At 42.4% G+C, this 13113-nt stretch overlaps 1 protein-coding gene across 1 annotated transcript in view; it reads right to left on the reverse strand.

Moving 5' to 3' along the window:
* LOC149226934 (uncharacterized) overlaps positions 1-13113 on the reverse strand; it is a 127357-nt gene that overhangs the window by 61234 nt on the left and 53010 nt on the right.

The following is a 13113-nucleotide window of genomic DNA, read 5'->3' on the forward strand; positions in this document are numbered from 1 at the left end:
CAAGAAAGTGATTGGGAATAATTGTAGAATTCAAACCAGTCTACCTGAACTGGATGAAGAAGGGTCAATCTGGCTCCAACCTGAACAGGTTCTGGACATACGAGAACGACACCTGCGTGGCCACATGATCAAGGAAGTCCCCATCAAGTGGAAAGACACCTCTCCAGAAGATGCAACCTGGGAACCAACCACTATTCTTCAGCAGATTCCGCAGCTTCAGCCTTGAGGACAATTCTATTCTTATGGGGGAGGGCATGTTAGGGTCCCACCCTAACCCCCTTATTTATGTAATAGGATCGAGTCATAGTTATAGTTAAGTAAAGAGTCAATAAAGCCCATATTAATAATTGTAAGTGGTTAACCCGCATTTAATGAAGGGACCACAATTAGTTGCAAATGGGCCATGGTATTAGATAGATGGTATTAATAAGAACCATGGTATTGCATGCATGAATCCTATATAAAGGATAGAGACTCCCCTCGAGGAGCATCGTGTCTTATTTTGTAATTGAGCTCAGCTCTATTGGGGGTCGCCCCCTCGAAGAGGCAAGTGAACATTGCTTTCTGAATAATAAAATACTTGTTGTTATTGCTCATTGTTCTATGTTCTGGGTATATTTCTTCGCATATTTGGTATTCTAGTATCGTATTGCAGGTTAAGAGCATAACAGTATATGAGAATACCATGGTGGAGAAAGAGACAACTCTTCAGTACAGAGAGCAAATAAAAAGACTGTGTTTTTTTAAAAGAAACAGGCAGACTTTTGATTTCAATTCTCCTTCCTTTTCACTCAATCCTTTGCTTGAAATCACATCACCCCTTATATATACGAATATGCAGAGTGGGTTTACCAGAGCCTACCTCTTTGAGCTCGAATTTTCCATAAAACCCCGATTTTTCCTCTGCGAGACTGCTCACTGGCCCTCATGTAGAAAGGCCTCCTGTAGGATCGATTTCTATTCCTATAGAATCCGAAAGGCAGAAGGGTTCTGAAAATGACAGAGAGTGATTGTTTTGAGGCTCTGTAGGTGGTAGGTAGCTTGTTGCAGTCGAGAGAACGACGATACAAATGAAAACAAAGGTGGTGAGTGCAGTCGAGAGAGCATACTTAAGCTTACGGGAGAGGTCTGCGGTGATGAGATGAGGTGGCAGGAAGGGTACGTTACCCTCATTCGGACCGTTGGTCCCCACTGCAGTGTCATCATGAAACTTTATGCCACCTACCCACAATCATTTCCATCATTTGCATTGGAGTTCAAAATATCCGCCACTACCTATTTTGAGATTCTTATGAGTTGACTGGACACACGTGCAGAGTGAACTCCAACTAAGCGCTGTTGAACTAGACAAGGGTGGCCAATTAGCTGGCCACCAATCTAGTTTAATCTCAACCATCCCATTTGTTCATGCAGTTTTGGATCATACAGATGCAATAGAGGAACGGGTTTAGACACTTACCTGTAAGTCGAAATGTGCACGCTACAGTGTTGCTGCATGCCTAGACTTTGGTGCTATCCCCATGTATTTCTGTTGCCATATTCTTGTGGCTTCTGGATATGTAGCTCAGTTGCCTTGTACAGGTGATATTCGATCAGAATCTGGCTTCTTACGTGTTTTACGTACCTGTGGTTGCACCGATTCTGCTTCTGGAGCTTGATTTTTAAGGGGATCAGCTGCTATAGGAATCCTACAAGAGTTCCTGTAGCTACTTCTCCCTTTAGAACTTTTAGCTGAGGTTTATGCAGGGACTTGGGAGGAGTCTATTGAAGGTTTTGATTATCATGGAGAAGTAGTCGGTAGGCTGTAGGTAAGTGGTAGGGGTGCTGTTTTTTATTTCCCCTTCTTTAAAAAAAAAAAAAAAAACAGGATTGTTGTGTTTTATTTGCAGGGAGGAAAGAAATGATTAGAAATGTGGTGGTGCAGGTATGGAATGGAGGGTTATGATGACGGATGGCTGTAGGATGGCCCCTAGGCCTTTTGCGAAAGTTTCCAACTCTTCAATCCCTTCTTTGACTTAACTTCGAGCTCTCTGTGATTTCTACAAGAGCCTCTTGTAGAACACACAGTGCCTCCTGTAGGATGCACAGATTTCAGAAAAAGCAATACCAGGGGATGAAAAAAGATAGAAACGATGGAAGAGGGTCAATAAGAGATGTAATAGGCTTGTGGCCTATCCCCTTTCCTTCTGTGGTCCTCCTGCAACCTGCAATGCACTCAAAAGAAGTTAATTTTTCATTTTCTGTTTTTTTTTTTTTTTTTTTAAGAGACAGCTAGGGTGCCTCCAGGAGGTTTTCACCCTACCTACCTACCTTGGGCGCCTCCAAGGGGAGGTTTTCACCCAGGGATCTTTATTCTCCTCATTTTTTTTAATTTTTTTTTGTCATCTCTGGGCTGCCTCAAGAGAGGTTTTCAGCCCCAGGATGGGACTCAAGCGCCTCATAGAGGTTTTCACTGGAGTCCTTATTATATTTTTTCTCTTTTTTAATGAGTGGGTGAAGTGGAGGCAGAGGTTTGCTCCACTACCAACACTGTTTTACTCAGCTCTTCAATGAATTCTTGCTTGGAGAGGGGCTTCTTGTAGATTTTCAACCTATGCCCATTGACAAGCATGGGGATGGCTTCCTCATCAATAGTCCTGATCAGAACTGAGCCATTGTCATTGCATTTTTCTATAATGTATGGTCCCAGCCATCTTGTCCTCAGCTTGCCCTTGAAATCTTTGTACCTTGAGTCATACAGCAGCGCCCAGTCTCCTTCTTGGAATTGTTTCTCCTTGATGCTTCTATTGTGCCATATCTTCCTCTGCAGCTGGATTACTTCTGTGTGGAGAAGGGCCTGCAATCTCTATTCATCCAATCCATTAAGCTGGAGTAACCTTTCCCTTTGTGCATGGCTGAGATCTAGGTCCAGCTGAGCTGCCATCCTTAGTGTATTGTATTCAAATTCTATTGACAACAGAGCCTTCTTTCCATAGACCAGCTCATAGGGTGTGAACCCTGTGGTGGTCTTCCATGTGGTGTTGTAGGCCCAGGTGGCCTCAACCAATCGATCTGCCCAATCTTTCCTGCTGCTACTCACTACCTTAGTCAAAATTCCCTCCAAAGCTCTGTTGGTGACTTCCACCTGTCCATTGGCTTGTGGATGGTAGGGGGTGGAAGTCCTGTGCTTGATTTTATGATGGATGAGCAGGTCTTCAATCAAATTGGAGGTGAACTGACTGCCTTGATCTATAACCAGTTCTCTTGGATACCCAAACTTATAGAATATGTTCTCTCTTAAAAACTCAGCTACTTTTTCTTCGGCTCTGCCTTGATTACCTTTGTCTCTACCCATTTTGTCAAATAATCGGTGCAAACAATGATGCATTGTTTCTGGTTTGAAGGAGGGTTGATAGGACCCACAAAGTCCATGCCCCACTTCTCAAATGGCTCAAAAGTCACTTAAGGCTGCAATGGCATCTCATCCTTTGGAGTAGGTTTCCCCATCCTTTAACACCAATCACATTGGCTGAGATATCTCCTCACATCTTGATGAAGAGTGGGCCAATAGTAACCTGCTTGCAGAATTTTGAAGGCAGTCCTCTTTGCTGCAAAATGGCCTCCACAGGGCCCATCATGACAGGTCAGGAGAATGTCAAAAACTTCCTCCTCCCTGACACATCTTCTCAAAACCTGATCTGGGCCAAGTTTGAAGAGATTTCCCCCAATCCAAGTGAAAGGGGCACTTTTCCTCATGATCTTGCTCTTCTCTTTTGAGGACAAGTGTGGCAGGAACTGTGCTGAAACCAAGTAATTCACTATATCAGCAAACCATGGAGAGAGTACTGAGATAGCGAATAGGTGTTCATTTGGCATCTGATCATCCACCATTCCTTCTTCACCTGCAGGCAGATTTATTCTAGACAAAAAGTCAGCAACAACATTTTCCTTACGAAGCTTATTAAAAATGGTTAGATCAAACTACTGCAACAAAAGAAACCACCTAATAATGCAAGCATTCACATCTGGTTTGTTCATTAAATACCTAATCGCAGCATGATCAGTGTGTACAAAGGTTTGATAACCTGTGATGTAATGTCTGAATTTATTTGAGGAATGTACTACAGCTAGGATTTCCTTCTCAGTTACTGTGTAGTTCAACTCTACCTTTGACAAATTTTTACTTATAAAGTATATGGCATAAGGTAACTTTTCATCAATTTTCCCTAAGGCTGCTCCTATTGCTTTGTTTGAGGCATCTGTGTGAATGTGGAAAGGTAGGGCCTAGTTTGGACCTCTCAAAATTAGGGCAGTCACAAGTTTACTTTTCAAGGTATCTAGGGCTTCTTGACAGTTGTCAGTCCATATGAACTCGACATCTTTCCCCAAAAGACCAAACAATGGAGAGGCTAGCTTACTAAAATCTTTAATGAATCTTCTATAATATCCTGCTAAGCCTAGGAAACTTTGGACATCTCTCACCTTTTGAGAAGGTGGGACCCTTTGGATGATTGCAATTTTGTTGGGGTCCACCTGTAATCCCTGCTGAGAGATTGCATGACCTAGCACGATCCCTTCAGTCATCAAGAATTCACACTTTTGCAGACTGAGGGACAGGTTCATTTCAATACACTTGTCCAAAACTTTCCCCAAGTTAGACAAAGCTTCCTGGAAGTTAGAACCATAAGGAGTAAAATCATCCATATATATTTTCACTGCATCATGAACCAGTTCAGAGAATATACTCAATACTGCTCTTTAGAAAGTGGCGGGAGTATTGCACAAACCAAAAGGAAGGACCTGATATGAAAATGTACCCCAAAGACAAGTGAAAGTGGTCTTATCTTGGTCTTCCAGGCTGATTTGGATCTGATTGTACCCGCTAAACCCATCTAAGAAGGAGAAAAACTTTTTCCCCGCCAGACCATCTAACACTTGATCTATGAAAGGCAAAGGAAAATGGTCCTTCTTGGTGGCCTTGTTCAGTTCCCGATAATCGACACAGATTCTCCACTTACCATTTTTCTTTGGCACTAGCACCAAAGGAGAGACCCATTCACTGTCAAAGATGGGGTAGATGAATCTTGCATCCAGTAACTTTTGCAATTCTTCCTTGACAATGTCTTTAAGGGCTAGATTCATCCTCCTTTGAGGTTGTCTAACTAGTTTGCAATCTTCCTTAATGTAAATGTGATGAGTACAGACCGAAGGGTGCACTCCCTTCATCTCCTTATAGCTCCAAGCGAAGGCATCCAAATGGTTTCTCAATAAGCTACATAGTTCCTTCTCCTGAGAGGTGGATAGGGATGAGTTGATTTTCAAGGTTCTTTCTGGGCCAAACTCTATATTCTTAACTCGGAGAAAGGTCGGGTTGGCCACACAGAAATCAACTAAAGGATTGTCTTGGGTTTCTTTCACTAGCTCTTCTAATGGAAACATACTAGGGGGTGGATTCTGAATCAAGTTTTCAATGAGATCATCCTCAGTTTGTGGTCCCCCCCCCCCATGGTAGCTTCTACTACACACAGTGGTGTAGAATAGACTTCATCCTCATCTTCCTCCTCCAACCAGAGAGGTAGATCATGTTCTAACAAAGGTTGGGCAGGAGGGTATAGGACTAGCTGCTTGGACATATGCCCATTCTTGATTGTCATGTTCCCAGCTCGACAGCTGATGTAGGCATCTGTAGTAGCCAACCAGGGTCTTCCCAGGATGAAAGGATACCCAATGAGCTTTACCTTTGGCTAGAGAACCAGGAAATCAGCACGGTACTCCCAAGAATCGACGGAGACCATTACATCTTCCACAATCCCTTCAGGGGTCATGGTGGAGCGGTTTGCTAACTATAGTATTGTTGTGGTCTTTCTCAGGGAACCCTGGAGGTTCAGCTTGAGCATAGTGTCCTCGGTCATCACATTAATGGCATCCCCTAGATCAATCAGGGTATGGGGGATCATGGTGCCATTGATATGGACATCGACTACTAGGCTTCAAGGGTCTAGATACTTCAGACAGATTACCTACCCCAACATCAGGTCGGACAGTTGTCCAATGACATTGATGGTTGGGGCATCTCTCTTGCGCTTGCCTAGATGCCTGAAGCACTTCTCTTTGATCATCTTGTTGTATATAGGTACATCCTTTATGGCTTGGAGAAGTGGTATCTTTACACATAATTGTTTCAATTCTCCCAAAAGTTCAGTTTCTTCTGGGGTAGGCTGTTTTGTTCTAGATAATCTCTCAGGAAAAGGTGGAATTGCTTTCAGTTCACTTTCCTCTTTATCTTCCTCATCCTCCTTAGGGGGAGGCTAGCTATCTGGAAGAACGTTCCCAGATCGTAGGTTAATCTCCTGAATCTCCACAACATAGGTTAGGCATGATGGTTCCACACTATATGCTTGTTGAGCCTGTCTCTTATTCGGGTTCAGGTTCGGTTGAGCAGGCATTTGGGGTTGCCTTGGTGGAGCAGGAGGCAATGGTTGTAGTTGAGCAGGTGGTGGAGGCAAAAGAGTAGGAGGAGAGTTGTACTAGGGCCTCCACCCTGATGAGGTGCATTCCACTGAGGCTGAGGCTGAACATAGGAGTGAAATGAATGAGCAGCTGGTTGAGCATGATATTGAGATGGATATGACCAAGGAGGAGGTGTGGACTAGGAAGGATGAGTAGGGGGCCCCAAGAAGCCATGGAAGTGGCTTGATTGGGGTTGTAGTATGCCTGGGATGTCCCTTGCATTCCCTGCTGGTAAGGTCTAGGTCCATGCGACCTCCTTTGGTTTATGAAATAGAGTGGTTCAATAGCTCCTTCAGCCCCTTGGTATACAGCTTAAAGTCCGGGCAAGGAAGGGCACTTATTTGTAGGATGATCTTCTTCACAGAATGAGCACACCTCTATAGAGTTCAATGGGCATTCATTCCTAGGATTCCTTCTAGTGCACCTAGGACAAAAAATGGACAAAGCCCTCTCTGTTTCCTCTTGTTTCCTTTTGATATGCAAGGTATCCATTTGCATGGCAAGAGTCTACAGCATCTCACTCTTGAAATCTTCCAACATGTTTCCAAATTCACCTTTAAGGAATGAATTGGAGGAGGAGGTATTGGCCATGGGTTGACTCCCCCTACCTTTCTTTCTGACTGCCCTAGAATTGTTTCTCAAGACAATCTTGATGTCTTCATAAGGTAGCTGGTAGATGTCTCCCCCAGCCAATAAATGGAGGGTGTCTAGAAGGTCTTTCGGAATTCCCCTGAGTAGGACAAACTTCAGAGGTTCGGGGTCAAGTGTGCACCTGGCTCTTTTATAACTGACCTGGAATCTCTCTTCATAATCTTCCAAGGATTCATCACTTCCCATGGTCATTCAGAATATTTCTTCCTTAGTGTCTTTTGACCTACAGTAGTCCCAATATTTGTTATTAAAGGCTTGTTGCATCTGAGCCCAAGTTGTGATGCTGTTGTCAGGTAACCCCATGAACTAGCACAATGTTGCATCCTTGAGGGTAGAAGGAAACAGTTTCAACTTCTGCTTGTCTTCTACATAGTCATAGGTTCGACAGATAACAACAAACTCAAATAGGAAGGTGTCAGGATCTTCTGTAGTTAATCCATGGAAGTGAGGTAGGGATGAAGGGCTTATGTTCTTCATTTTAGTGTCCCCATTGGTCTCTCGGATGGGAAAGGTACCCTCTACTCTTTCTCCATTCCCCCTAGCATTTCTGTTTTCAGCCATTGTCTCAGGAGGGATGGTTTCTTCTTCTTCTTCTCCTCTAGGTTCTTCAAATATTTCAAGTTGTTCTCCTAAAGGATCTTCTGGGTCACTTCCACTGAAGAAGAGAGAAGGGTGGCTTTGTGATGTGGTGGGGGTATTGGGGAGGAATTTCCCTGAATTATATCTGTTCCTACAAGGCATGAAAGAGAATCTTTTTTTTTTTTGGATTTTGGTTCTTTTTCCCAACACTGATAATACCTGCAAAACTGAAATTGATTGAACAAAACAAATTGCAACTAATTGAAAATGAACTCCCTGAAATGAAATTGCAGAACTGAAAAGGAAAGCAAATGAAATGTAGAAATGAAAGCAAGGAAATGACTAATCTAATTTTGTTGAAATGGAAATTGCTGAAAGAAACAACTACTCTACTTTTGTTGAAATGAATTTGCTAAAATGAAAGTTGCAGAATTGAAAATGAAAGCAAATGAAATGCAGAAACTGAAAGAAACAACTACTCTACTTTTGTTGAAATAAACTACTTAGCAGAATGTTGCGAATAGAAAATAGAAGAAAGCAGTAATCACAAAATACTTTGACACTTCCCAGGCAACGGCGGCAAAAAGTGGTGAGCACCAGTATTGCAGTAATAATTTTGCAACTCCTGGGGCTTCCTACTTTACTTTCATCAACCCGGTAGTTCGTAACAAACTTGGAAGCGACGGTGTCGTATGCACAAGTACTAGCTCTTACTGCAGGCTATCACTTGGTCAGCTGGCGCAAGATCACTCGGAGCTCAAGACAAATTCTATGAGTTTCCAGAAGAAGCTTTTAACTGTGATGAAAGAAAGCTAACTCTACAAAGACTATTCTACTTGCAGAAAGAAAAAGAAGATTGGACTGTAAAGCAAACCCTAATTTTTCCAACTAACCCTACTTTTGCAGAAAAAGGGATGAAAACTAATGAAATGAATGCCATTGACTATTGAAAAGGTAAATTACATCTATTCAAGCTATTCCTAGAAGAAAATGAGAAAAGAACATCTTTTTGCATTTTTATGTGTTTTATGTGAAATTGTTATGCATGTGATTTTGTCTGTTTGTGACTGTGGCAGAGGGTTGGTGGCGATGGAGGGAAGATTTGGTTTTTGCAGAGGTGTAAGAAGGTGTGGAGGGGTCCTAAGAAGCCTCTAGTAACCTTCTGAAGACTTACCCTGCAATCGGACTTCGAAAAATCACTCACAGGAAATTCTACAGGAGGCTGCAGAGGATCTATAGGGGGATCTATAAGAGGATCTACAGGAGGATGCCGAGAGCTATTTTTAGAGGTTTTAAGAGTGGAAAAATGGTGGGAAATGGTAGCTGAAGACTAGAGGGATGTGTTGAGGTGTCTGGGGCTTAACAAGGAGGATCAGGAAAGAAAATGATGGTTGGATTTGTTCAAATGACGAGAGGAAAGCTTATGGAAAAAGTGCAGAAATTAGGGCAGATTCATGAAGGACTGTGAATGACTTGTGAAACCTATGAGAAATGAGATGATGCTGGCTGATTTATTGATGTATTGTGAGCTGAGGTGTGTTGTAAGAGATCTGCACATATAACTACCGAAACTGAGCAAGAAAAGGACTAGCTGCACCAAGAAAACAGAACCATATCTCTTATTAGCCTAATTTCTGGCCTAGAAACAGAAAGTGCTGAACAATAATTTACGAATAGAAAAGCTTGCAAAGATATTTATTATAGGAACAAGAAATAATCTTGGAAAAATGAATCTGAAGCAACCCTTTAACTTTTCAAATCAAATCATCACACTAGAAATTGCATGGAACAAGCAAAACTATGTTTTTGGTGGCAGCAATGGTGCCTTGACCTTAAATCATGGTCCCAGGAAGGGAGAAAGGAGATCAGGGTCTATTGTTGACCTTTTTGAATATTAGCCTATCACTGTATTAACCTACTTCAGCAACTGAAACAAAAAGCAGCTATGCAAACCATCAAAAGCAACCTATTCTAAACAAGGTAAAATGAATCTATGTAACAGAAATTAACTCATGAACTGAAGCAAAAACATATAAGTACAAAGAAAGAGGTGCTGGGAAGCTTGGGTTGGGCCCTAACCCAAGATATTCAGCCCTCTAAAAGAAATCAGTACTGGCTCAGAAAATATGTCATCTCCATTATCAAAATAACAGTCACATTACATAAATTGTTCACAAAAAATAAGCTAGAAAATGAGTTGAACAAGGGCTGCACAAAAGTGCGAAAATTCTACTAATAACTGGCTAAACTACTGAGGCTCTAAGCCCCCCTATTTATACAAATGGAGTCCCCCAACAACCCTCCTAAAATCAATGGGCTCGGCTTCCTAGAACTAGAGATAGACAGCAGTTCTTCTTGACTTGCTCGACGAGCCCTTGGATGCATTGATGTGGTTGTTTGTGCTCCAAGTTTCTGATGGAGGATTCGAGGTAGGGAGTCATAAATGAGGGGGACACCCTCCTACAAATCCTCTCCCTTGTTTTCCTCAAATATTGGCTGTCAAATGCTCATTAATCCTTTGACTTTGTCCAAAATTGACCAAAAATCTGCATAAAGCACACATTAGACTTCATGGCATAATGTCTAACCCAATTCACTCTATTAGCATAAATATAATTAAAAAAATGCAATAAACTAAAGAGAATGGTGGACTAAGTTGAGTTAAGAGGCAAAATGAGCCCATATAATTACCCATTTCTAGGGCTCATCACCAATCCTCAAAGAACTCTTCTTATGCTTGATGCATAAATACACATGTTCCCCAACTAGAAACTCCTTAAATTCCCTATGCTAATCTGCATAACTCCTTTTTCTATCTTGTGTTGCCTTCATATTCTTCTTAATAACCTACATTTTATGTTCCATGTCCGCCAATGATATAGGTGGATATTGGTGGCCACCTGCCTATTCCACTTAGACCTCCAGTCGGTTTCATTTGTTTCCTTGTTTATTTCAGCATTTACTATTTTTAGCAGTTTTTCGGGCCCTTGACTTCCGGAGCAGTTTTGACCACCTAAACGACGCTTTTTTAGGTCCGCTGCAAGCCTGTGGCAATAGTTATCGCAAATGTTGTAGTACTTAGAGAGATATTTCCAACAAGGTATCGTATGCGCCAAACAGAGATAATATGACCAAGTTATGACCCCAGGAAGTTGGTTTCCCAACTATCCCCAACAGGGCCCACAAACTCTTGGCGTTACATCTCCTAGGGTTAGCATTTTGGTTGTTAAGGGTTTTATCTTGTTGCTCAATAATAAATAGGCCCTTCAGCCTCATTGTAACACAGTTCATAGGCATGTAGCCGCCACATATCTTCTCATAGATAAGCTACCATCACCTGAGTTAGCTTATTTCCATTCTATTTGTAGCATAGTTCAGTATTTTTCTATTAATGAAATGAAGTGTTTTTCTGTTGCATCTCTGTATTTATGATTATATCTGTAATTTTTTTTCTTCATGTTTAAGTTTGAATCAGTGATATCAGAGTAGTCTACTCTTTCTTTATTTTTTCTTTGCATGTCCCCAACGAGGTCAAGGTATAAGGAGTTAGGGCTCGATTTGGTTGAACCATTACGAGATCAGCCTCGAAAACCCCAACGGCCACCCATGGTGGAAGAAAAGAAAGATGAGGGGGTAGGAGATCATTTCGAAATGTTGCTCGAGGAAGCCCTCAAGTGATAAAGGAACACAATGATGGATAATTTTTCCTAGATCCTTCAACAGCTACCCACAAGTGACACATCTTGATCCAGCAGCCACTATGGAGCAGGGTTGCAGGAATCGCCCCCCCCCCGGATCCTAACCCGAACCGCGACCCGTGAGGAAGCGTTCCGGAATCTCCAAAGGAATCGCGATTCTGAATTTGAGGTGGCGCGCTTCCATGTTTTAAAAACGATTCCTGCCAATAAGGTTGCGTTGCCCCTGGAATCGCGCTTCGGAAGGCGATTTGGGCAAGAGGTGGCGCCACGCAACCTGCCCGGAAGCGCACGCCACCCGCACGCCACCCGGGCGCAACCCGCACGCAACCCGCGGGGCAGCAAAATAAACATATTTTTTTTTTAATTTCATTTAAAATTTAACTTAACTAAGCATGAGGGGGTGGGTTAGGGGTGGGTTAGGGTCACTTTAGGGTGAGTTTAGAAAAGAATAAAGCCCCCATTCTCTTCTCATTTTCTCACTTTGAGTTTATGAGAGTTGGAGAAGAGAAGAGAGGAGAGGAGAAGAGAAGAGAGGAAAGGAGAGGAGAAGAGAGGAGAAGAGAGGAGAGCTTGGAGGAGTGAAGAAGGAGGAGCTAGGAGAAGGAGGAGGAGCTTGGAGCAAGAGCTTGGAGGACTTCATCTACAAGAGCTAAAGAGGTAAGTTCAAACCCCAAACTCCCTTGTTTTTTTGAAAAAAAAATTGTATTTTTCTCCTCCCTCTCCTACTCTTTCCCATTGTTTCTACTTGCTCCTTTATTTACAGGTTTTCCACCACCTATATCCATATTCCAAGATGGTGTTCTTTTGGCTTCTATGTATCATTCCACTCTTGGTTTTAATGATGGCAAGGGTGAGGAATAGAGGGGAAGAGGAAGGGGATGAACTTGGTCCTAATAGTAGTGACCCAATGTATGATGAGGAGGAAGGGTTTGAAGAGGAAGGGGATGAACTTGAAGGGGACACTGAAGCACAAGATGGGAAAGGTACATCAAATCCCTTGTGGAACTATGTGACCAAACTTGAAGGGGGAAAGGGTGGTGGATCTTACAAATTTTTGTGCCCTCATGGTTGTCATGGAGGAAAACCATATACGGGTTCATATACCCGTCTGAGGAGGCATCTTTGTGGGGTGCTGGAGAGTGATGAAAAAAAGGGTTCTGTGGGGGTAACCATTTGCCCAAACATTTCAAGTGAACAAAGACAAAAATACATCCAAATAGAGATGGCTGCACAACGAAAAAACAAGAAACAAAAAACCCATTCTGAATCAAGTGCAACCTCTAAATTTGGTAGTTGCCCATCTCCTCATGGTACTTTTGCAACCTCTGGAGGTAGAAAAACAATAGGGGATTTCCTTAATGTTGCTGGGAGGGATGATGTGGATGGAAAGATAGTCCGTTTTCTTTGTGCTTGCGGTGTACCATTCAATGTGCTTCGCTCTCCCTATTGGCATGAAATGGTAAAGGCCATCAATGAAGCCCCAAAAGGATACAAGGCCCCCAACTATGAGAAAGCTAGAACAGTGTTATTAGAAAGAGAAAAAGCTAAGGTTCAAAGAGCTTTGACACGTTTTACACATGAGTGGGTGGATTATGGGGTATCCATTGTATCAGATGGGTGGACAAATATTAAAAACCAACATTTGATAAATGTTCTTGGTGTTTCTTCTAGTGGTGCAGTATTTATTGCATCTCAT

This window comes from Pinus tabuliformis, chromosome J, assembly GCF_031772625.1.
Source record: "Pinus tabuliformis cultivar Carrire ecotype Pingquan chromosome J, CPIR1, whole genome shotgun sequence".
NCBI classification, from domain to species: Eukaryota; Viridiplantae; Streptophyta; class Pinopsida; order Pinales; family Pinaceae; genus Pinus; species Pinus tabuliformis.